The sequence below is a fragment of the Lissotriton vulgaris genome, chromosome 9 (assembly GCF_964263255.1).
Source record: "Lissotriton vulgaris chromosome 9, aLisVul1.2, whole genome shotgun sequence".
NCBI lineage: Eukaryota > Metazoa > Chordata > Amphibia > Caudata > Salamandridae > Lissotriton > Lissotriton vulgaris.
In genome coordinates, this window is record NC_141697.1 from 971,943,349 (window position 1) to 971,967,717 (window position 24,369).

The window sequence follows — 24,369 nt, forward strand, 5'->3', positions numbered from 1 at the left end:
TCTCCTGCCGCCAATCACTACACCAGCTCTGAGCTCATAGCCCTGGCACCCAGGGACCACAACAACAATTGCTGCATCACCTCCCCGAGACACACGGAAGGACTAAACGCATACCACCCATGCCGCTTCACCTGCAAAACTAAAACCATGACCACACCCAGACAGGCAACCTCCAACCCTTTGGAACAGCTCTAGTGCTTGCTACTCAATGCCTGATCTCTCTGCAAGCATGGCACAGAGAGTTGGGACACCACCACCAGCCACGACGTGAGGTTCATCATCGAGACCTGGCTCACACCGTCCTCAGCACTCGACATTGTGACCGAAATGCCCCACAGCTACAAGATGATACACAGAGACTTCGCCAACAAACACAGAGGAAACATCACCATAATCCACAAAGAGACCCTCCAATGCACCGCCACCGAAGACGACACCTCATCAATCAAGGAGCACCTCAATTTCCAACTCCAAATTGACGCGATCACCACAGCCAGAAGAACCCTCACCTAGAGACCCCACGACCCTCGCCTGTTCTTCTGCAACACCATCCCTGATTTCATTGCCCCCATGGCAATAGGCTCCAAGACTACATCTTCCTCAGCGACCTCAAATTTCACCTCGATGACCCTAATGACACTAACTCTGCCAACCTCCTGGAAAGCATGAGAAGCATCAGACTCATGCAACTGGTCACCAGCCCCACACACCATGGAGGACATACCCTGAACACAATCTTCACAGCCAGCGACAGAATCACATTCAGCCACAAAACTGAACTCGCCTGGACAGACCACAGCATTGCCATCTTCCCCATGGCAGGACCACCATGGCCCACCCTCACACCTCCATCCCTCACTCACTGCAGATGGAGCAAAAGTAGAGGCCCCATGGACTGCCTCCCTCAACACCACCAGAACCAACTCCACCAGAAACCTTTATCTAGACATCCAACACTTCTCCAGTGCTGGATCTATGAATGCACAGACACTATTGAACCCATGAAAATGACCAGCACCAGAAGACCCGGCAAACATGCCAGCTGGTTGACCCCGAACTCCAGGCTTTCAAACGTGAGTGCAAGCGACTGGAGAGATGATGGCGCTCCAGCAGGAACCCCTCAGACCTCATCAGCTTCAAGTTTGCCCTCTGCAAATGCCACCATCTCAAGGAAGCCATAACAAGTGCCCTAACCACCCTCACAGAGGCCAGCACCAATCACACAAAAGAACCCTTCAGCATTGTCCGAGAATTTTCCTGCCTGTCGACCACCAAGACCACGATTCATCCTTCCCAAACCCTTTGCGACTCCCTGGAGGACTACTTACACAACAAGATAGCAGACATCTACAGCAACTTCGACCCGCAGCCATCTCACCTCAGCCCCTTCCTCACTTGCACTGACAACTCCCACAGCCTCCTAACTGGTTGGACACTGCTCACCATGCCAATCACCACAGCAATCATGACCTGCATTGACTCCGGAGCACCGCCAGACCCCTACCCCACCACACCTTCAACCTGGTACAGAAGGAAATCAGCAGCACACTAACCAATATCCTCAATTCATCCATCACCACAACCACTTTCCCTGACTCCTGGAAACACACAGAGATGAAACTCCTCCTGAACAAACCCACCTCCAACCCTAGAGAGCTCAAGAACTACCACCTGTCTCGCCGCTCCCCTTCCCGGCCAAGGTCCTGGACAAAGCCATCAATCACCAGCTCACTGACCAGCTGGAAGGAAACAACTTACTCAATGCCACCCGGTCCGGCTTCCACTCCAACCACAGCACCGAGACAGCCTTGATAGCCGCAACCAATGACATCAGAGCCATCCTTGACTGGGCTGAGACAGCAGCCCTGATACTCCTCGACCTCTTAGGAGCATTCAACACTGTATCCCACCACACCTTCATCACCAGACTCCACCACAGCTGCCTGAGAGTAAACACCCTCAAGTGGATCACCTCTTTCCTCATAGGATGCACGCAGAGAGTCTGTCTGCCACCCTTCACCTCTGAACCCAAGAGTGTCATTTGTGGAGTCCCTCAGGAATCCTCCCTCACCCCCACACTCTTCAATGTCTACATGACACCATAGGCCAACTTCGTCAGCACCCACGGACTCAACATCCTCTTTTATGCCGACAACACCCAGCTCATCCTCTCTCTCATGGAGGGCACCGTCCCCACCAGTTTCAATTTCCAGAACGCCATGACCAATGTCCCCAACTGTATGAGATCCAACTGCCTGAAGCTGAACAGGGATAAGACAGTATGTTATGTTATATATTTCTTATAACGCGCACTGCTAGTCGAGACTGTCCTGGCGCGAGAGAAGTTCAGTGTCAGAAACGAAAGAGATGCCAAGAAAAGACATGTGGATTACGTGACTTGCTTGAATAAAAAGGTTTTTAGGTGTTTTTTAAAGTATGTAAGGTTTGTCGTGTGTCTCAGATGGTCAGGGAGACTATTCCATAGCTGGGCGGCTCTAACCGTCATGGATTTTCCCCCCAGACGGGCTCTCTTAAATCTGGGAGTGACCAGATGTCTGAGGGAAGCAGATCTCAATTGACGCGGGGGCTGATAAAAGGCAAACCTGGCACTGAGGTATGGTGGGCATGGACCGTGTAAGGCCTTGAAAGCTAGTGTTAGGATTTTAAAGCGCACTCTGAGGGCAACTGGAAGCCAGTGGAGTTCCGCAAGTTGTCTTCGTACACTATGGCATTTGGGGATGTTGTATAGGAGCCTCACTGTCGCGTTCTGGACTACTTGCAGTTTGCGAAGCAGAAAATCAGGAGCGCCCACATATAATGCGTTGGCGTAATCCAGACGCGAAAGAATGAGTGCTCTAGCCACTGTTTCCTTCGCTTCCTGGGGAAGAAGTGGAAAGAACTTCCGGAGGGTAATAAGGGTACCATAACAGGTTCCCGCCAATCTCGAGATCTGATCTCGAAAGCACAGATCGGCGCCAAACCAGATCCCTAAGTTTTTAGCAACTCCGCAATTTCCAGACGGGCACGGCAGTCCAGTGGGCCAGATGGATTCCCTGAATCCCGCTGGGAATTGGCCATACAAGAGAATCTCCGACTTGTCCTCATTGCATTTGAGGGCAGCCTTGGCCAGCCAGGCAAATACTGAGGATAGGCACAATTGGACTCTCATTGTATCGAGGTTGTTCTTGTCCCACGTGAAGAGAAGCTGGGTGTCATCGGCGTAAGCCATTATTTTAGCACCCAGACTCTCTGCAAGATGTACAAGGGGGGTAAGGTATACATTGAAGAGCAGGGGGCTTAGAGTCGACCCTTGGGGGACTCCAGTGTCCACCTTGCTAATCGATGACTGGTAGGGAGGGAGCCAGATTTGTTGTGACCGGTCTGTGAGAAAGGACTTGACCCATTTGAGAGCCGCGCCAGTGATGCCAATGTCCTCTAGCCTAGAGATCAGCTGGACATGTGGAACCGTGTCGAACGCGGCAGAGAGGTCCAAAAGAATTAGGGCCGCTCTGCCGCCCCCGTCCAGACAGTCTCTAATAGCCTCGGTGACCTCCACTAGCGCGGTCTCAGTGCTAAAGGAGGAACGGAAACCTGACTGGGCAGGGTGTAATGCCCCCGTGGATTCCACGAACCTCTCAAGTTGACGAAAAGCCACTTTCTCACAGACTTTGGCTATTGCAGGGAGCAGAGAGATGGGTCTGTAGTTGGAGGCAGCCATGGGGTCTGCGGAAGGTTTTTTAATTAGTGGGAGAAGTTTGGCTTGTTTCCACTGAGATGGTACGTTACTTGTTAAAAGAGATTCGTTAACCAGGTCAGTGACTATCGGTGCAATGATTTCCGCCACTCCACTCAGAACTCTGGCCGGACAGGGGTCCGCCGGGGAGCCTGATTTCAGCGCCTTTAGAATGGTCAAGACATCCTTCACCTCAACCTCTGTGAAAGAACACAATACTTCTTTGGTCTTTATGTCGATAGAAGGAATGAGGAGGGGGGGAGAGATGTCCTGTTCTTGTGTGGCCTGAGCAGGTGGGGGATGGGCAAAGCCAATAATCTTAAGGCTGTCTTGAATTTTCTTTATTTTATCGATAAAGTAAGTAGACAGTTTTTCACACCACTCCTCCGAGGGGGGGGCTGCCTGAGTTTCTGCAACCGGGGACGTGAAACTTTTTACTATGGCAAATATTTCTTTACTATTATTTTTAGCTTTAAAGATCCTATCTGCGTAGTAGTCTCCCTTGGCTTTCTTAATTGCATCATAGTAATCTTTTTGCCCTGCTCGGAGTTTTGTCTTTGCTAACGGGCAATACTCCCTTCTCCACAATCTTTCCAACATTTTACAATTTATTTTTAGATTTTTAAGCTGATCCGTATACCAGGGGGAAGCCGGGGTGGCTCGTGGGCGAATCTTCGCTTTGGTAAGCGATAACCGGCTTGCGGAGGTGCTGATCCATGACGAGAAATTCTCGACAGCTTCTTCGAGATTTCCCGATTTGTCCGGCAGGGTGTGGGATAGGGAGGTTGCCAGGGCTGGGATACTAATCCTAGGGGGGAAGGGGGGCTGATGTTTATCCGCTGTGGCGCGCGCCCTATCCGTTGCCCAGGAAAAGTTCACCAAGAAATGGTCCGACCATGTAACTGGGGAAGGAGTTTCGATGATAGCACCAAAATTGGAATAAACCAAGTCGAGGCAATGGCCTCCACAATGAGTAGCATCCGATCCTTGCATTTTTAGCTGTGCTAAGGTGCATAATTCCACAAGGTCACTAACCCCAGGGGCTGAAGGGACATCCGTGTGTATGTTAAAGTCCCCCAGGAGCAGGAACCTAGGGAATCTCAGCGCTCTCTGGACCACTAATTCCTCCAATGATGGAATGAAGGAGCCCAAGGCGCCCGGAGGGCGATAGATGAGAAGCCCACCCAAGGTGAAATTAGGCGTGAGGGCAATTGAGAATTCCAATGCTTCCCCATCCTTGATGACCCCAGTACATTCCTTGGTTAGGGACCATCTATCTCTATAGATAACTGCCAGTCCTCCTCCCCTACCAGAGCTGCGATCCACCCTAGTAATTTTGAAGCCCCTGGGGATAGCTAACTCAATAGTGGGGGCACAATGAGTGTGCAGCCAGGTCTCAGTCACAAATAAGAGGTCAAGCGAGCTGTCGAGTATCAGCTCGCGGACCTCTTCCGTGTGTTTGACTAGGGACCGGGCGTTAATGAGAGCAGCTCGGATTAGGGGATCTCCCACTTTTTTCCCCGGGTCGTATGGGGAGGGAAGGTCCGGTTTAAGTTGGAACTGGCATACAGGACAGGACATGTTAGCACAATGTTGGACCTCCCATGCCTTGCCGATATCACAGGTGATTTTGTTGAGGGATTGGAGAGCTTCTCTGCTATACCTTATGTGGGGGGTCGCCTGCTGGGGCTCGGGCCGCGCAGCATCTCTGGCCCTGCGCGCTGCCGTGGCGCGGACGGGCGCAGACGGGCTTACCTTAGGCGCGCCTTCGGCGCGCCATCGACGCGCCCGCTGCGCCCGTCCGCTGCGCTCCCTGAAGCACATTTGCTTTTAATGCCCAGCCTCCCCAAGAAGCGCTAGACCGCTAACTCCGGCCAGGCTTCAGTGGAAACTCAGCCCAAGATGGCGCCTCGCCCTCCACTCAAACAGCACTGTCAGCTGCGGTGGAACGGGGCGAGGGAGGCCGTAGGAAGGGTGGAAATGTACAAAATATGCAGCGGAAAGTGGGCGCTTTAAAATCAGTGCTCCAACAAAGTGCTTAGTGCTTATATTCGGTAGGAACCCCTCCCCATGGGACAACAGTGGCCCATGGCACTCAGACTCTCACTTACCCCACCAACCACGCCTGGTACCACAGCATCATCCTTGACAGTGACCTCTCCATGGAGTGCCAGACCAACACAGTAGCCTCATCCTGCTTTCATACCCTCTGCATGCTTCGTAAGATGTTCAGGTGGATCTCCGCAAGTACCAGGAAGACAATGACTCAGGCCCTCGTCATCAGCTGACTGGACTACAGAAATGAATTCTGCACAGGAACCACTTCCCAGCTCCTCAAACAACTACAGACTAGACAGAACACTTCAGCAAGACTCATCCTCCCCAAAAGGACCTGCATTACCCCACCTCAGAAGCCTCCACTGGCTCCCTGTGCAGAAGAAACGCAGGTACAAGCTGCGGGCTCATGCCTACAAGTCCCTCCACAACATTGGATCCTATTACATCAGCCAGCACGTGACCTTCCACCAGCTGACAGGATAACTCTGATCCACCTCCCTCGCTCTCGCACATGTCCTCCGCTTCCAAAAGAGCCTCTATGGAGGTCGTTCATTTTCCTACCTCACCTCCAAATCCTGGAACGACCTCCCGCTCCACCTCTGTACATCTCCTTCACTTGCCGACTCCAGGAAGAAACTCAAGACCTGGCTCTTCGACTGACTCTCACCATCCCCTCTGCCTTAATATCCCACTGGGCAAAGGAAGCGCTATACAAATGCCAACTGATTGATTGATTCTCCTGCTCCCACTGCTGATCAATCACAGAGGCACACTCATTTGGCCGGTAATTAGGCACTAACCTCTTCATGGCACTGTCTCCCTGGCTTGATTTAGACTGCAAACAAAACAGGTGATGGACCGAATGTGGATCAATGTCACACATTCATCCCAGTCAAAAGATCTGGGCCCAAATCCATCGTTTTTTTGCACTCCACACCACCCTGGGTTAGACAATGGCGATATGCAAATCAGCTCTGACCCTGTGCCCCATGGGAACAGTCCAGTCCGAACTACAAAAGCCATGTCCTTCCCAGAACGGAATCAAGCATCCGAGGACCGGACCGGTTTCGAGGTAACACCTCTCATCAGCCCGGCTAGCTTGACTCCAGTGGTGTGGAGTGCCTGGGACCCACGTCTGAGCATCCCCAGCGCACTTATGGCGGTATTGCAAACAAAACAGGTGATGGACCGAATGTGGATCAATGTCACACATTCATCCCAGTCAAAAGATCTGGGCCCAAATCCATCGTTTTTTTGCACTCCACACCACCCTGGGTTAGACAATGGCGATATGCAAATCAGCTCTGACCCTGTGCCCCATGGGAACAGTCCAGTCCGAACTACAAAAGCCATGTCCTTCCCAGAACAGAATCAAGCATCCGAGGACCGGACCGGTTTCGAGGTAACACCTCTCATCAGCCCGGCTAGCTTGACTCCAGTGGTGTGGAGTGCCTGGGACCCACGTCTGAGCATCCCCAGCGCACTTATGGCGGTATTGCAAACAAAACAGGTGATGGACCGAATGTGGATCAATGTCACACATTCATCCCAGTCAAAAGATCTGGGCCCAAATCCATCGTTTTTTTGCACTCCACACCACCCTGGGTTAGACAATGGCGATATGCAAATCAGCTCTGACCCTGTGCCCCATGGGAACAGTCCAGTCCGAACTACAAAAGCCATGTCCTTCCCAGAACGGAATCAAGCATCCGAGGACCGGACCGGGTTCGAGGTAACACCTCTCATCAGCCCGGCTAGCTTGACTCCAGTGGTGTGGAGTGCCTGGGACCCACGTCTGAGCATCCCCAGCGCACTTATGGCGGTATTGCAAACAAAACAGGTGATGGACCGAATGTGGATCAATGTCACACATTCATCCCAGTCAAAAGATCTGGGCCCAAATCCATCGTTTTTTTGCACTCCACACCACCCTGGGTTAGACAATGGCGATATGCAAATCAGCTCTGACCCTGTGCCCCATGGGAACAGTCCAGTCCGAACTACAAAAGCCATGTCCTTCCCAGAACGGAATCAAGCATCCGAGGACCGGACCGGTTTCGAGGTAACACCTCTCATCAGCCCGGCTAGCTTGACTCCAGTGGTGTGGAGTGCCTGGGACCCACGTCTGAGCATCCCCAGCGCACTTATGGCAGTATTGCAAACAAAACAGGTGATGGACCGAATGTGGATCAATGTCACACATTCATCCCAGTCAAAAGATCTGGGCCCAAATCTGGGGTAGCTCAGAAGTGGGTCCCAGAGCCTCCACACCACTGGAGTCAAGCTAGCCGGGCTGATGAGAGGTGTTACCTCGAAACCGGTCCGGTCCTCGGATGCTTGATTCCGGTCTGGGAAAGATATGGCTGTTGTAGTTCGGACTGGACTGTTCCCATGGGGCACAGGGTCAGAGCTGATTTGCATAAAGCCATTATCTGACCCAGGGTGGTGTGGAGTGCAAAAAACGATGGATTTAGGCCCAGATCCTTGTACTGGGGTGAATGTAAGACATTGATCTACATTCTGTCCATCAAATTGTTTTTTGTAATTTTCTCCCTGAGTGTACTGGGGTAGCTCAGACGTGGGTCCCAGAGCCTCCACACCACTGGAGTCAAGCTAGCCGGGCTGATGAGAGGTGTTACCTCGAAACCGGTCCGGTCCTCGGATGCTTGATTCCGGTCTGGGAAAGATATGGCTGTTGTAGTTCGGACTGGACTGTTCCCATGGGGCACAGGGTCAGAGCTGATTTGCATAAAGCCATTATCTGACCCAGGGTGGTGTGGAGTGCAAAAAACGATGGATTTAGGCCCAGATCCTTGTACTCGGGTGAATGTAAGACATTGATCTACATTCTGTCCATCAAATTGTTTTTTGTAATTTTCTCCCTGAGTGTACTGGGGTAGCTCAGACGTGGGTCCCAGAGCCTCCACACCACTGGAGTCAAGCTAGCCGGGCTGATGAGAGGTGTTACCTCGAAACCGGTCCGGTCCTCGGATGCTTGATTCCGGTCTGGGAAAGATATGGCTGTTGTAGTTCGGACTGGACTGTTCCCATGGGGCACAGGGTCAGAGCTGATTTGCATAAAGCCATTATCTGACCCAGGGTGGTGTGGAGTGCAAAAAACGATGGATTTAGGCCCAGATCCTTGTACTGGGGTGAATGTAAGACATTGATCTACATTCTGTCCATCAAATTGTTTTTTGTAATTTTCTCCTTGATTTAGACTGCAGCATTGGAGGAATGAATGCAGCTGACTCCTCTTAGGCAATGACTGAATTTTGGACAAAACATTGTAGAAAAAATATTGTGTGGACAAAATATTGTGTCAAGAATATTGAGGGTAAAAATATTGTAAAAGTAAGTTTCCATAAGAAAGCAACGTTTTATGATACTTAACGCCACATAAATGTACCTTGAGGATCCATGTATCTTCAGGTGTGGAATTAAGAATAGTAAATCTATACTTACCTATTTGCACTTACTTTCTTGATATTTTGGTCCTCGATACCTTTAATACAATATTCTGTTCACACGATATTTATTAGAGCGATATTCTGATAGGTAACCAATTTCTTTTGGGTAGTCTAGACCTTAGGGTGGATTGTCTTCTTTACTGTCTCACCACTGATGGTTCTGTTGGGGCAGGAGTAAGGCATTATGTAAGACATATATTGGTACTTAGAAAATGTAAGTCATTATTTGAAGGGGGGATTTGATATGTATATACTATACCCACTATTAACTCCATGAAAACGAAAGGACCAAAGGTGTGTGAAGCGGCAGAGGGAATTTATTCCTCAACATCCTATGTGAACTTCTGAAAGATGTGTGAAATTCCCCCAAAATCATTGACAGAAAATGTCTTTTAAAAATGGATGTTATTTTATACCTTTTATGAAGCTTGCAAATGCTTATTCATGTAACCTGGGTGTGCCAGAGCTGGAGAGCGCAAGCACAGGAGCAAACAGAGATAAAGAAGCTCCTAAAAAGCCGATGCGAGCAATTATGCAAAAATCCAACTATTATAAAGAGACTACCGGAAAATAAGCTGGCACACTTTTTTGTGGCAAACGCACAGTCAGAGCTGATAAGGGGCAAGTGTGGAGTGGAGGCAGTAGCGGGCCCCCCTGCAGAATGTGTTGAAGGGTCCCTAAGTTAGAGTATGCTTACTGCCAACTTATAAATCAGGCCCTAAAGTACATTATTTGACCACGGTGTTCAACTCTTCTTTTTTTGAGAGGGTTCAATGCCAAATTACACAGTTCTCTTTCCTTTGCTGGGATCTGCTGAATATGGCATTCGTTCCTTGATTTATTGAGGCAAATATATCATTCTCAGCAATCTGTTGGCCTCCATGCCCTAATTAGTCATATATGGCCCTTCTGTGAACCTGTTTATTCAGTAGAGGAATAGTCATTTCATGTGAGAATTGTGGTGTATTATTTGGTATGGCTGTGCAACCTTACCGTGTAATACACTTACAAAACTGTCTTGGGTCCAATCAGGCTGATTTGTAAAACCTTTATCTCAGCCATGGGTAGCTGTGGCTTCGATCAGCAAAACTTAAGTAAAGGAACTAGTGTAAAGCATTTAGAAGCACCAAACAATGAACTAAGAAAGTCACGCTAAAGGAAAGAAATCTTACGCTAGTTTATAAAACTAGATTATATTTAAATGAATTTTTAGACACCAAGAAGAACACAATCCACTGGAGGGTTTTGAGATTTAGAGTTTTAAGTAACACGTAATTCTCAGCTTACAGTCCAAAGTGCAAACAAGTATTGGTAATTGCAAAGTTTAGAATCTTCATTACCATAGATGCTTTCTCTGTGGTCTTGCACTTCCTCTGCATCACAATTTTCATCCTGCTCACATTCATTCCACTTAGCACATACCACGCTGTCCATATTCCATCATAGGGCTTTATTTAAAGATGTTCGGATGGGATACTCAGTCACAAACGTGACAGATATCCTCCTATGCAGTGTATTACAAATGACTTAAAGCCTATGACACTTGTAATGTGGTGAACGGGTTATCCACCACGTTTTGACTGAGTATCCTGTCTGCTAAACTCTAAACAAGGCCCAAAGGTTTTTGAGAGGGACAAACTGTGCTTCTTGTACAGCTATCAATTGAGAACAAGTGAAATCTGTGCTTCTTTTCCTCTAAATAATCACATGTTTGAATATTAAATGAATAATAATGTACGCACTAGATGGTGTGCTCATAAATCCAAGTTAGAAGCAAGGTAGCGGAATGTCTACTGATTGGTCCTCGCTAAAAAGTTTTTAAAACGAGAGTGTGGTATATGTCTTCTATGTCTATTGTAGTTTCCTTCTATTATTCTTTGGAACTGTAGTTCTTTTACTTCACATAGATTCTTATGTATGTAATATGGAATGCTATTGTTTGTGAGTCTAGGTTCTACTTCAGAGAAGCGGTTGGAGCTGATCTGAATAGATGCCTTTACTCTAGCACCAGTGGGTCTTTTACTGCTTATTAAATAAATAAGTATTTAACTTATTCGGTCTCCTCCGCTCTTTACAATGGCGACGAGGTTTATTTAATTATATATTGACCCACTGTTTTGCTGTTTTTTCTAAAACTTCGATCTTCAAGAAGTTTATCGACACAGACTTACTGCGTGGTTGTGCCGGCTATCACAGTCCTTTCCATGAGGATTTGGGCATCTTTGCTGAAATTTGCTGAAATGTAAGGTACTGTTGTGAATTAAATACATTTAAGGATTTAAAGCGGACCTCTCCCTTACTGATTTGTTTGGCCGTTAGACATTGCTCCCGCCTACTTCATGCGCTGGAAGCTGGATGCCTCTCGAGCTGTTTCTCTGTGACGCTGTACGTAGTCACATGATTGCGTGTTGGAACGCACAAGCTCTGGTGGAAGGCATTGTTTTACGTTCAGACGCAACGTCGCAGCCATTTTGAGTGCTTTTGTTAAGATCTTCACGGAGAGAGCGCTTGCAGTATTCGAATTTAAAGCGATAACCAAGTGCTTTTTCAGCGATCACAGTGATTCGCTCACTCTAAAGGAAATCGTTATTCTCTGCTATACTACTACTTTAAGTTCAGTGATTTGCACACTTTTTACTTAAAGTGCAAGTTCTTTCACTATTCATTGCTATGTTGCATCTAATTCAGTGATTTGCACACTTCTTATTTCAACTGCAAGTCGATTCATCTTTTATTCTTCAGCTGTACAATTTTATCTACTGTAATTTGTACACATAATATTACAATTTGTTTTAATTACAGTGATATTCTTATTATATTGCTATTGATATTAACATTTTGTTTCAGATTTAAAAAATATTGTTTATTATCGTTTGTGAGTCTAGGTTCTACTTCAGAGAAGCGGTTGGAGCTGATCTGAATAGATGCCTTTACTCTAGCACCAGTGGGTCTTTTACTGCTTATTAAATAAATAAGTATTTAACTTATTCTGTCTCCTCCGCTCTTTACAATGGCGACGAGGTTTATTTAATTATATATTGACCCACTGTGGTGCTGTTTTTTCTAAAACTTCGATCTTCAAGAAGTTTATCGACACAGGCTTACTGCCTGGTTGTGCCGGCTATCACAGTCCTTTCGATGAGGATTTGGGCATCTTTGCTGAAATTTGCTGAAATTTAAGGTACTGTTGTGAATTAAATACATTTAAGGATTTAAAGCGGACCTCTCCCTTACTGATTTCTTTGGCCGTTAGACATTGCTCGCGCCTACTTCATGCGCTGGAAGCTATGAAGGTACACTCTGCAACTCTGGGCAATAGCTTGCTTAATCTCCACAACGGCTGCTCGCGGTGGGATGGCTGGCTTTCAACTTGTGGATACCCTGCCGGGGTTATGTCACAGGGGAATACCAGGACGGGTTCCCTAAGCAAGCGCTTAGATACCGGGTCGGTGATTTGCGCTATATAAATACATGTACATTTACATTTACATTTATATTATTTAACATGGCTTCTTCTCAAATTTGCAATCAACCTTCAGTATTTCTGGAAATTCCTGGGAAACCAAAGTTGCGTTGGAAGAAATGGTTAGAGACTTTTGAAAACTATATTGTTGCAATTGAATTGACGCTACAAAGTTTTCTGCAGAAAGGAAAAAAGCTATTCTTTTTAGTTATCTTGGAACAGCTGCAATTGAAATTTTTAAGAATCTTGAACCCATTGCGGCACCAAGAGGAGAAGGAGATGTTTGGAATGTGTTTAAAGAAGCTGTAGCGAGACTGGGAAAGCAGTTTGAAGACGAACCTAACGTCATGATTGAGAGGCATGCTTTTCACAAGAGGAAACAAATGAGTGATGAGTCTGTTGAAGACTACATAGCAGCTTTGAGAGTATTGGCTGCTAATTGTGAATTTGGAGCTTTTGTTGATCTCTCTATCAGAGATCAATTTGTGTTTAATTGTTCTTCTAAAAAAGTGCAAGAAAGACTTTTGGCATGCCGCAATCCTACTTTGGCAGAAGTAATTGATTTAGCAAAAGGCATCGAAAGGTCGATAGAGTCTTCAAAAATTATTGAAGCAGAGTCTGTTAAAGGTGCAAATGTATCTTCTATTTGTTCAGTTCAAACTCGAGGGAAGAACTATTTCAAGACAAACAGGGAGTCTGGTTTAAGTTGTTTCAGATGTGGTTCTAAATCACATTTAGCGAATTCTTCTGATTGTCCTGCACTCAAAAAGAAATGTAGTAAGTGTGGGAAAAATGGTCATTTTAATTCACTTTGTAAGACTCTTAAAAGAAATGTTAATACTAATACCAAAGTTAGTTGTGTATCTAATTTTGAAAATGATATGGAAAACTTAATTATTACTATTTATGATGATGCATTTAATCACCATATTAGGAGTGTCACTCTTCCTTTTAAGGCTCCTTTAGGGACTGTTTATGTCGGAAAAGTTGGGTTTGAGGCCATGGCGGATTCTGGTTCGCCAGTAACCATTTTATCGGATATATTTTTCAATGAAAATTGGAATGGTGTAAAGCTTAAAGTTTCTGACATAAATCCTAAAGCTTTTGGTAATTTTCAAATAAAAATGTTGGGTTTCTTTGAAGATCATTTGAAATTTAAAACTCGCCAAATTTTCACTAAAATATATGTGGCAATTGATGGTAAGAATATTGTGGGTTGGTTTGATCTGGGTAAGCTAGGTGTAAATTTATGTCCAGGTTCTGATCATCCAATCCAGTTAAGAGATATGCCCGTTAACAACTTTATATTAGAACATTCTTTATCATCCATTCTTCACAAGCATGAAAAGTTTTTGAGGATGTTGTGGGACAAGTAAAGGGATTTTCTCACAAAATTAAGCTTAAAAAAGGAGCTTTGCCTGTTCAACATAAGGTTCGGATGGTACCTTTGGGAGTGAGAGATAAGCTTAAATTACATCTAGATGATCTATGCTCACAAGGTATCATAGAACCTACTGACAGTTCTGAGTGGGTTTCGGCGATAGTTATCGCTCTTAAAAAAAATCAAGATATTAGACTATGTGTGGACCTTCGTTCACTTAATAAAAATATTGTAATTGAAACTTATCCCTTGCCTAGAATACAAGAGATTTTGGCGGCTGTTAATGGTGCAAAGTTTTTTTCAATCATTGATCTCAAATCTGCCTATCATCAGGTAACTCTTGTGGAGGATTCAAAAGATCTGACAGCCTTCATTACTCCGTTTGGCCTATACAGGTTTTTGAGGATGCCTTTTGGCCTGGCATCAGCTGCCAGTGTGTTTCAGAAATTGATTGAGAGTTTATTTCATGGTCTCAAAGGGGTACCGTCTTTTCAGGACGATATCCTGATTTTTGCTAAGACCATTAGTGAGCATAATTCAATTTTGGAGGAAGTTTTAAGCACTCTAAACAACAAGGGTATGACAGTTAGTAAAGAAAAATGTAAATTTTTGGTCAATGAAATCAACTATTTGGGTCACAAAATCACTCCTGAAGGCATATTTCCAAAAGAAGATATCATTACAAGCCTAGAGAATTGTAGTAAACCTAAAGACAAGGATACTTTGCGCTCATTTCTCGGTTTAAGTGAGTATTATGCTAAGTTTGTGAAGGGATATGCTTTGGTTGTTGAACCACTTAGACAATGGCTAAAGAAAGGGTCAAAGTTTGTTTGGACAGATGTTCATGTTTCTGCTTTTATAAAGGTTGTTAACCTTATAGCTAAGGCACCTGGACTTAATACGTTTGATCCGGAAGGTGATTCGTTTGTGACTGTTGGTGCTAGTACAATTGGTTTGGGTGCGGTGTTCACTCAGATTGTTGAAGGTAGAGAAAGGGTTATTTCTTTCATCTCTAGAGGTATTAGGGGAGCGGAAGTTCACTATAGTACCATCTAAAAGGAGGCCCTAGCCTGTGTTTGCGCTGTGGAAAAGTTTAAGAATTTCTTGTGGGGAAGACCTTTTACTTTAGTGACTGATCATAAACCACTTGTTTATATGATGGATGGTGTGAGAAGTGGCAATGCTTCATCAAGATTAGTTAGGCTAATTGCGAGACTACAGGAGTTCAATTTTGTGATTCAGCACATTCCTGGAGGGAAAAATGTCACTGCAGACTGTTTGTCCAGATTACCTCCAATCAATGATTCCAGTGATGAAATTATGGATCAACATGAATGTGTTGTAGCTTCTATTGATGCTGTTGAATCTTGTGGTTTTGGCATTGATGAGAAAGAATGGAATCACCATTTAGTGAAAGACAGTGTTTTGGAGAAGGTTAAGTTTTATGTTATTAATGGTTGGCCGTCTGTGAAGAGCTTAGAATTACCTCTGAGGAGTTTTGCACAAGTTTCTGAGGAATTGTCTATTGAGAACAACATTTTATTAAGACAAGATTTATTTATTCCACCAGCTAGTCTTAGAGATAGGATCATTCATTTAGCACATTCTGGACATCCTGGTGTGTCTGGAACGAAGAAATTGTTGAAGTGCCATTATTGGTGGCCTGGTTTAGATGCTTCTGTTGAAAGATTCATTGATAACTGTTCGGTATGCATTAATTCTGATAAGCACTGGAGAGTCGCTTCTGAACCGCTGTCTTTAGGTAATGGCCCTACAGGTCCTTGGCAAAGACTTTCAATTGATTTTTCTGGACCTTTTGAGTGTCTGGGTAGGGAGAAGAGATTTTTAATTGTTTTGATTGATAATTTTTCTAAATGGCTTTATTATTCTTTTGTAGAGCATCCCACTACTGATGAAGTTTTGTGTTTTTTGGACAACATTTTTAGGGTTGAAGGGGCACCTGTCTCTTTGATGTCAGATAATGTTGTTCAGTTCATTTCTAGTAAAATGCAAGCATTTTTTAATAAGTTTGGCGTTACTGCAGTTAGGACTCCTCTTTATAGTCCTCGTTCCAATGGTCAGGTAGAGAGGGCAAACAGTTTTTTTAAAGAGGGCTTTCAAGCTGCTTTGGAGAGCAAACTTGATGTTTTTGAGTTTTTAAAGGAGAAGATATGGAGTTATCATTTGACTCCTAATTCTTGCACTGGAATTTCTCCTTATTTTTTAATGAGAGGCAGGAAACCAAGGTCTGTGTTTATGCCTTTAATTATTAATGAGAAGAGGGAAAAAGTCAGCTTGGAAGATTCCATTGATAAAGCTACGAACAACATGGTTACAGCTCGCTTGGCTGGAAAGGCTTATCACGATTTGTCTCACCATTGTAAGAACAAAAATGTAGCAATTGGTGATTGGGTGAGAGTTGTTAAACCATCCTTTACACCTAAGGGTATATCAAAATTCTCAGAACCATTTCAAGTTGAAGATGTTACCAACTCGACTGTTTTGCTAAAGGACAGGGGTTGGTGGAGCAAAAGTTCGGTGATTGTTCTTAAACCTGGTCAGGAACAGTTTTTTGGAAAAATGGGAGATGGTGTCTCATTTAATGATTTTTCTAGTGATTTGTTATTGTCTGGAAATTCTGTTCATTCTAATGACAATGCTGGGAAATGTTTTGATTCTGTTTCTGACAATGCATGTTTGGATTCTTCTGATCTTGCTGACACTGTTCATGGGGATGATGGTTCTATGTGTTCCTCTGCACAAGATGTTCCTATTTCACTTAAAAGAAATGTGAAATCGCCAAAAAAATGTGATTATGTTTTAGACTAGTTTTGTTTTTTTTGTTTTATTTTGTTGGAAAAGGTACATGTGGTATATGTCTTCTATGTCTATTGTAGTTTCCTTCTATTATTCTTTGGAACTGTAGTTCTTTTACTTCACATAGATTCTTATGTATGTAATATGGAATGCTATTGTTTGTGAGTCTAGGTTCTACTTCAGAGAAGCGGTTGGAGCTGATCTGAATAGATGCCTTTACTCTAGCACCAGTGGGTCTTTTACTGCTTATTAAATAAATAAGTATTTAACTTATTATGTCTCCTCCGCTCTTTACAGAGAGAGTGGGAAGAAAGGGGGAAAGAGAGCTTTGCTGCAGTGGGAGAGGGTGCAGGAAAGGGTGGGAGACCAGTAAAAGTAGAGAGCTTGAGGGACTGGCGGGAAATTAGTCTCACATGCACTCTCATGTATTTCAGTGGTTCTATAGGAGATGGAATGATACAGAAACAGTCAATTGAATGAAGGATGGGAGTAAATTCCCTCTGTGCAAAGCTAAGATGTGATCGACAACGTCTCTAGCTAATGAGTGTAAGAGAAAACCACAAAAAGCCTGTGGTTTGAAGTGAGCTGACTTTGTTAAAAGTTTATATATATATATATATATATATAAGACTACATCAAAAAATGTAATTACCTATTTGTTCTTTCTTCCTAATTCTATTCAAAACCTGCCTCTTCATGAAGAATACGGTTTATAGGAGATTGCAATTTCAGCAAATTTGATTTCCGTCCTTAATTGGATATTTCTCTGGACCAACCCAGAGGAAATAATCTCTGTGGATTTTTAAGAGACTCATTGGCAAAAGAAAGAGATAGTATGTTGTTGTAGTTGTGCCTTGTAATGGCCCCATTATGCTAGAATGTCTTGTTGGGGAATCCCATTGGTACTAGGAGAGGTTGTTGGCACTGAGTTGGTATTTATGAACTGTCACTGCACATCATGTAAAGGTCTCACTGCAAAAGAGTATCCTGGTTCTTAAATTGTTAAATTGAATTTCATCCTTAGATTTTAGGTAATCAAGAAAATGATTGATTATGTATGTTTGCATGTGAACAAATCATTATGAACTTTAAACTGTGCCAGTGTAAATTGCATTTTGATAATGTATGATTTTATGGAATTTAATTTCCGAAACAAATCAGTTTTTATAGTAAATAATATGGACAAAATGGATGACTCCTGGGGCACACCACACTTATTCTTAACAGCAAGTGGTTTTAAGTGCCCTAGGCACATGCATTGAGAACATCCACTGATATATGAGTAAAACAAGGAGATGGCTGCATCTTCTTGGCCTCCCTTCCAAGAAGGATGGTACCATTTGTGGTCTCCAACACCTCAGAGAGCCATACATAACCAATAGGACACCTACAGACTTATATACCAAGATTGGGACGATGTCCTAGTATCTCAATAATGCACGCCACTCTGAACCACACGTAAATCATAATTGCCATGCCAGTAATCTTATTGCCGAAACATGCAAAATATCATTCCCATAATGCACTGTAAGTAATGTAAAGTGTTATTGCCAGTTCCAATAGCTGCAGTTCTTCAGCATGTATCATGACATCGCCATGCCAGCAGTTAATGTTTCCACATTATGCAATGCACCGCCAATGTGCCAGTACCCGCAATTGCCCCCAGCATTCAAAGCACCATTACAAGGGCACAGATCTCCATTGCAGTGTTGTCACCAGCAAGTCAAGCATCACTGCCAGGACAGGAATGCTCATTGCCCCAAGGATGCAAAGCTCCTTAATGCTTTTGAGGTAGGTCAATTGGCGACCCACTAGGAAACACAATTTACTAGTAGTAATATTCTTACATTAGGATTTACGATTTCTTAATTGCGATTCAGCAAGATTTGCAATTAGGAAATCACAATTCCTACTTTTTGTACATCTGCCCAAAGTTGTTTATTTTTCTGCCTTTCAGTTGTTAATGGGTTGTTCTTCTTCACTGCCACTCCAGGTTTGTTATTCTTTTATTTTGGCTTGTGTTTTTTGGGGGGGAGTTGTATCATGCTTTTTTAATTTCTAAGGATAAATGGTATGTCATGTTTGTTGATTTGTTGTCTCTACTTTGCTCCCACTGTGCACAGAGGACTGGGAGACTCTGTCCTCTTGGGATGTTTAGTGGTTTGACAGTTGGAATACAACAGTTGGGAGTTGACCCACCTGGCTGTATGTGCTCACAGAAGGCTCTGCTAATTTATCTACATTAAACAGTTGTAGTTGCTTACCTACTCAAAGTGTCAGACGTCGTTCCTACAAAATACTCCACCTCCATATCCGTGAACTGTTGATATGGGGCTTAACTGTTACTTCAGATGCGGGACCAGTGGTTAATTTGCAAAAAATAAGTGCTGGAGCTCCCATCAGAAGGCAGCTTGCACCAGCCCATTTCTCCTGTTAGCGCCGCCTAAAACAGAACTAACTCCTAACCATGAAAGTGGGTAGAGGATGTGGCATAATGGCCAGAGATGTCGACTACAGACCTGAGGAACCAGGGTTGAATCAGCGTCGGCTCAACATCCTGTGTTTCTGGCGAAAATCAGTTCATCTCCCTTTAAATTACTGTGTCCTTAACTGGTGCTCATGAAAAGCACCGGTGTTGATGATTAGGTGCCGGTGTGGAGTAGCGGAAACCACTGAATCAAATTAAACACTGTGCAGGACACAGGAGGGTGTGCAGAGGGGGGCCTCGGGTTCAGTGGTGCCACACATCAACCATCAGTTATGTACAGTGCTGCTCTCAGAGCAAAAGACCATTAGGCAGTCCTACACTACAAAGGGTGCCTGTGCAAGGATTTTAGAGGAAGGTGTACTTTTTCGGTGGTGGTCAAACAAACTGTTACTTGTTCAGCTACTTGTTACTTCCAGATCCAAAAGCTGCGCAATGCTCTGTGCCATAGGTTGATCAGCATCATTAGTAGCTGAGGTGGCATTGTGGGCTGGAGCTTAATGCTTGGGGATGGCGAGGAATCACCTCTCTGTTGGGAGTGTTTCTGGGTTTGATGGGCAGAAACATCCAGTCCTCAAAATAGTCATCTCTTGAGGAACCCCCTGGTATCTGACGGGACCAGCCAAGTGGTATTGTTAAATCTACTAAATGTATGCACAAACCCATCCTGTTCTCCAGCTTCTCTGCTTCACCTAAGTAGCCCTACTTCGACCTTGGCCTGACACATTTTAAAGAAGTGCTACTTTCTATCACAGGAGCATAGCCTCTGTCTGGTGGAGGATCACCAGGGCTTACAGTTAAAGGTGACAAATTTGTTAACATTTACACAGCCGTGACAGTGTGTTCTTATCCTTCCTCCGTATTCTCTCTCAAATAATGTGCCATGTTCTACTTCTTTGTCTTCATGTTTTTCCTTTTTCAGTTTGTTTCCTCCCAGGGTACACAAACATTCATCTTGTCACTCACTCTTTCTCGCCCAACTGTAAATATATATTTTTTTATATACAATAAAAAATTACAGAAATAAAAAAGCCAATGGCTTATTGATGCTGTTTCGATTAGTGATTAATTTCTGCCATGTGAGATTACAGGAAAGCCATAGTCCTTCTTCTAATTCATTGGCAAAACAGTGTATGATGAATTGATACCTCATATATACTGGAAAAAAAATTACTGAATTCACAAATGAAAGCTGGTGTTGTCCTTATGTGTGAAATGTATGTCTTTCCATTACTGATTTTCGAATTAAATGTATCCTGTTTTGACAGCTTTGTTATCCACATGTTTACGTCTCGTTCACCAGACAGCACTTGGCTCTCTGGTTGCGTAGACCTTTTGTGAACCTTACCAAAGGCCCACAGTGGTCTTACAGCCCGCACACCGCTTGGTATTGGTTAGCTATATTGTCACTTTCATTTGCCTGCTCGATGGCTGGCCTTTCTCTTTCTGTGTTTGTCTCTTACTTGGAGCACAGCCTCCTTACCGTAGTTTTGATCGCATGCCTTGTATTCTTCCACTGGTCATTCAGGGAACTACTTTTTTCTTTTTCTTTCAGCTTCCCATGAGACTTCATGTGCTTCCTAGCTCCTGTTTGCTGCTTTCCCACTATAAACCACGGTAAGCCGGAAGTCACCCGCACACTTGTGTTGCCCCATTGCAGCTTGTTTGTAATTGCACAGAAACAGGTATCTTTTTGCGACAGTCTGAATAAAGGGAAGACCTTTATGGCTGTTTTTGTTTTATCTCCTGCAATCCATACATTGCTTGCGAGCACTGGCCTTAGCTTACAAAGGCTTTCATGGCACTGTTGGAAGTACTCAATTAGCTGGAGTTGAGACTGAAGGTGTACTTCTCCTGGAGGCCCATAATCTGCTCCATGGGACCCTGCTGAAGACCAAATGGCTCTTGCATTTACCTACATTCTGACAGTTCTTTATTCTCTCTAAATTCTGTTCAGTTTCCTGAAGAATAAACCATGACATTTATGATGACTGAAAACAGTGAATTCAATGTACAGTGGGAGATACCTTAACATAATGTTTACTTTCACTTTTTGAATTAATGCTTTGCAACAAGTATGGGCAAAGCCAATGGGTAGCCACATGCTTTATAATGGCAAGACTTATTGGATTGTCAATGCTTGTTTATTATTTATTCACACTTTTTCATGGTGTCAGGAAGATGACCGTGAACATTTTTGTCATTCTGGCCATACCACATTAATGACCAAAGCTTTCAACCTGCCAGCCGTCCAGAGCTTCTAAAAATTTCTCAATGGTCACTGTTCATTATTTTCTTATAACGTGTACCAGGGCCCCAAAAAAAGAAGAGGAAAGTGTAGGAGCCAATATCTGCACGTGGGAAAAATTCGATTGAACTGTGACTCCGAGATCACGGAAGGAATTGAGACACCCCAGAAGTGTGAGTTGAACTTTAGGAACTTTAAGATGTCATAGCCCTAAAGCAAGATGGCGCCTGAACCGGATGCAGTCTGTTTTGGTCAGGGCAAGCAGAGTGTAGCTGTGTTTTTTCCTTGGGCTGCTACTGGCTCTGTTTCCAACTTTAGGGGTCACTTTGCTGTACACAGCTGACTTTTTACTGAATAAAATAAAATAAAATAAAAAGTCGTGTCCTCTTTTTTCTGACTTTTATGTATGGCTTCATTCCTATGTAGAAATCTGCACGCCATATAATCGCCCACATTTTAAAGTAAGAGTAATCCTGTGGCTGTTTGCTGACCGTCTGGGTGACTGATTGAAACTCTGGGGATCTCCTTGTTGTCCCTGGCCTTTGATAGCGCCTGCTTGACCAGCTGAAAAGCGAAGTCTCTCTTTGTCAGTGCTTGGGGGCATTTTCCTGGGCCTGTTTTTGAGGCAGCCGTGTTTGACTGCTCTAATGTGTCTGGCACTGACTGAATAGTGTGCTCTCAGTTTATTGGATATGCGAGTTTAATTGCTATTCAAAGTGATCGCTGCCATTCGCCGATTTTGATTTGTGTCCCGGAAGCCACACTATATAGTCTTAGGTTTCGACGGTCTATTAACCCTGAGCAGGGAGTAATACGTGCAAGCAGTAATTGCTCCTTGTTATCAGCAGGATGTATGCACACAAGTTGTTAATGCGACTATTAATTGAGGCCATAAAGTGCCATTGCTATGGGCGCCTGGGGGAATGTGAATTTGAGATTGTGCATTTGTGGTTTTAAAATATGTCTTAATTTTGTCTGTACTCAGTGCTTTACAGCTGACTATAAATAAAATGAGATAAACAGGCGATCCCAGGTATGTAGCTCTGGCAGGCTTAATCCTCTGGTGGTTATTGGGTTGATTTTGTGAGATGGGGGGTGGGGTTGTGGGTTTCTCTGTTTACCGTTCTTTGATGTCTGTTGCCAAAAAACATCTCAGCATTGATTGTAGGGTAAATCGGTGTTTGGAATTCTTGGTAATAAGGCCGCAAACTAAACAGAAATATGGACCATTATGACCTGAATGAAAATGTTTAATGAAAAGATATAAAAGAACAAACGTATTCCAGCAGAGGCTGGGATCAAGTTGGAATGATGTCAAGTGTGACCTGGGAAAACAGTACTTGAATTGTTTTAAAGTGAGGTAGAATTACAACCTTACATTATTCCCCATTTCATCTTTAAAGGCATGGAATGGGCCACAAAAACACCCAAGATAAAATTACAACCGTGTGGTTATGGTTTTTTTCTTCTTAAGGTTTTTCAGCCCACTGGAAATTAACCTGCAAGTAGTTTATTGGCAGGCAGTGGCGGCTGGCAACTTTCCAAGGTGGTGAGACACCTAAAACAGTTTTATGTTTTATGGTATACTTAAATTTGTAATGAAGAGGTAAAGGTACATTATATTCAAATAGCATGTGCCCTGATCACCTCTGTAATGCAAATGTAATATCTCAAACTGTGCAAAGTAAATAAACATAATAAACGTTTTCTTACCTTCAGTAAACGTTATCCTCCCGCCTCCCGCAGCCTGGAAAAGATGCGCATGCTGGGAACTGGCATTCCAGCCAGTGGTCGAAGTGGGGGAAAAAAAGTAAGGGAACTGTGGGTGGAGAATCAGGGGCGGGAATAACCGAAGATTGAATCAGTGGGCGGAGTCAGGGGTGTGGCTAGAAATAGCAAACCATACCAATATTTAGTATGTTTAGCATTTCACTGACCAGTTACAGCTTATAACTTTATTTAAATAAAACAATGGATAAACATGTTTATTTGAGGTTTAATTCAGGAAAAAGCAAACACTCATAGGGAATACAGGTTTATGTAAAGCGTGTGAAATATAAGCAGGAACAACATGTTACCTTAATGCTTTTACTCTCATTGTTCAGAAATCCATGATTAATTTTTGTCTCAAACATTGAGGTCATGTATACAGGGCTCCTCCTGTACACATGTGTTAAGCAGGGCTCATAAGAGAAAGGGACTCTTCAGGAGAATCTAGACTCACGGAAACCCACAAAGGCTCCTTCATATTTATGTCAGCCAGCTAGCTGCTCATTCATAATATAGCAAAAAGAACAACTGGTGGACAGAATGCAGAACAATATCATACATTGACCCCAGTACAGAGATCTGGGCCTAAATCCATTGTTTCTTTGCTCACCATGCCATTCCAGTTTGCAGCCAGCCATATGCAAATCAGTCTTGATTCCTCACCCAATGGGAAAAGTCCAGCCCGAACTGTCAGGCCCTCCCTGGACTGGAAACAAGCATCCTAGGACTGGTTTCTGGCTTTCAGCCCTCATCAGCCAGGATAGCTTTATTCCAGTGGCATGGAGAGCACAGGACTCATGTCTGAGCATACCTGTCCCACTTGGGGTGACAAATGCAAAAAGAACAATTGATGGACAGAATGCAGAACAATGTCATACATTCATCCCACTACAGAGATCTGGGCCTAAATCCATTGTTTTTTTGCTCACCATGCCATTCCAGTT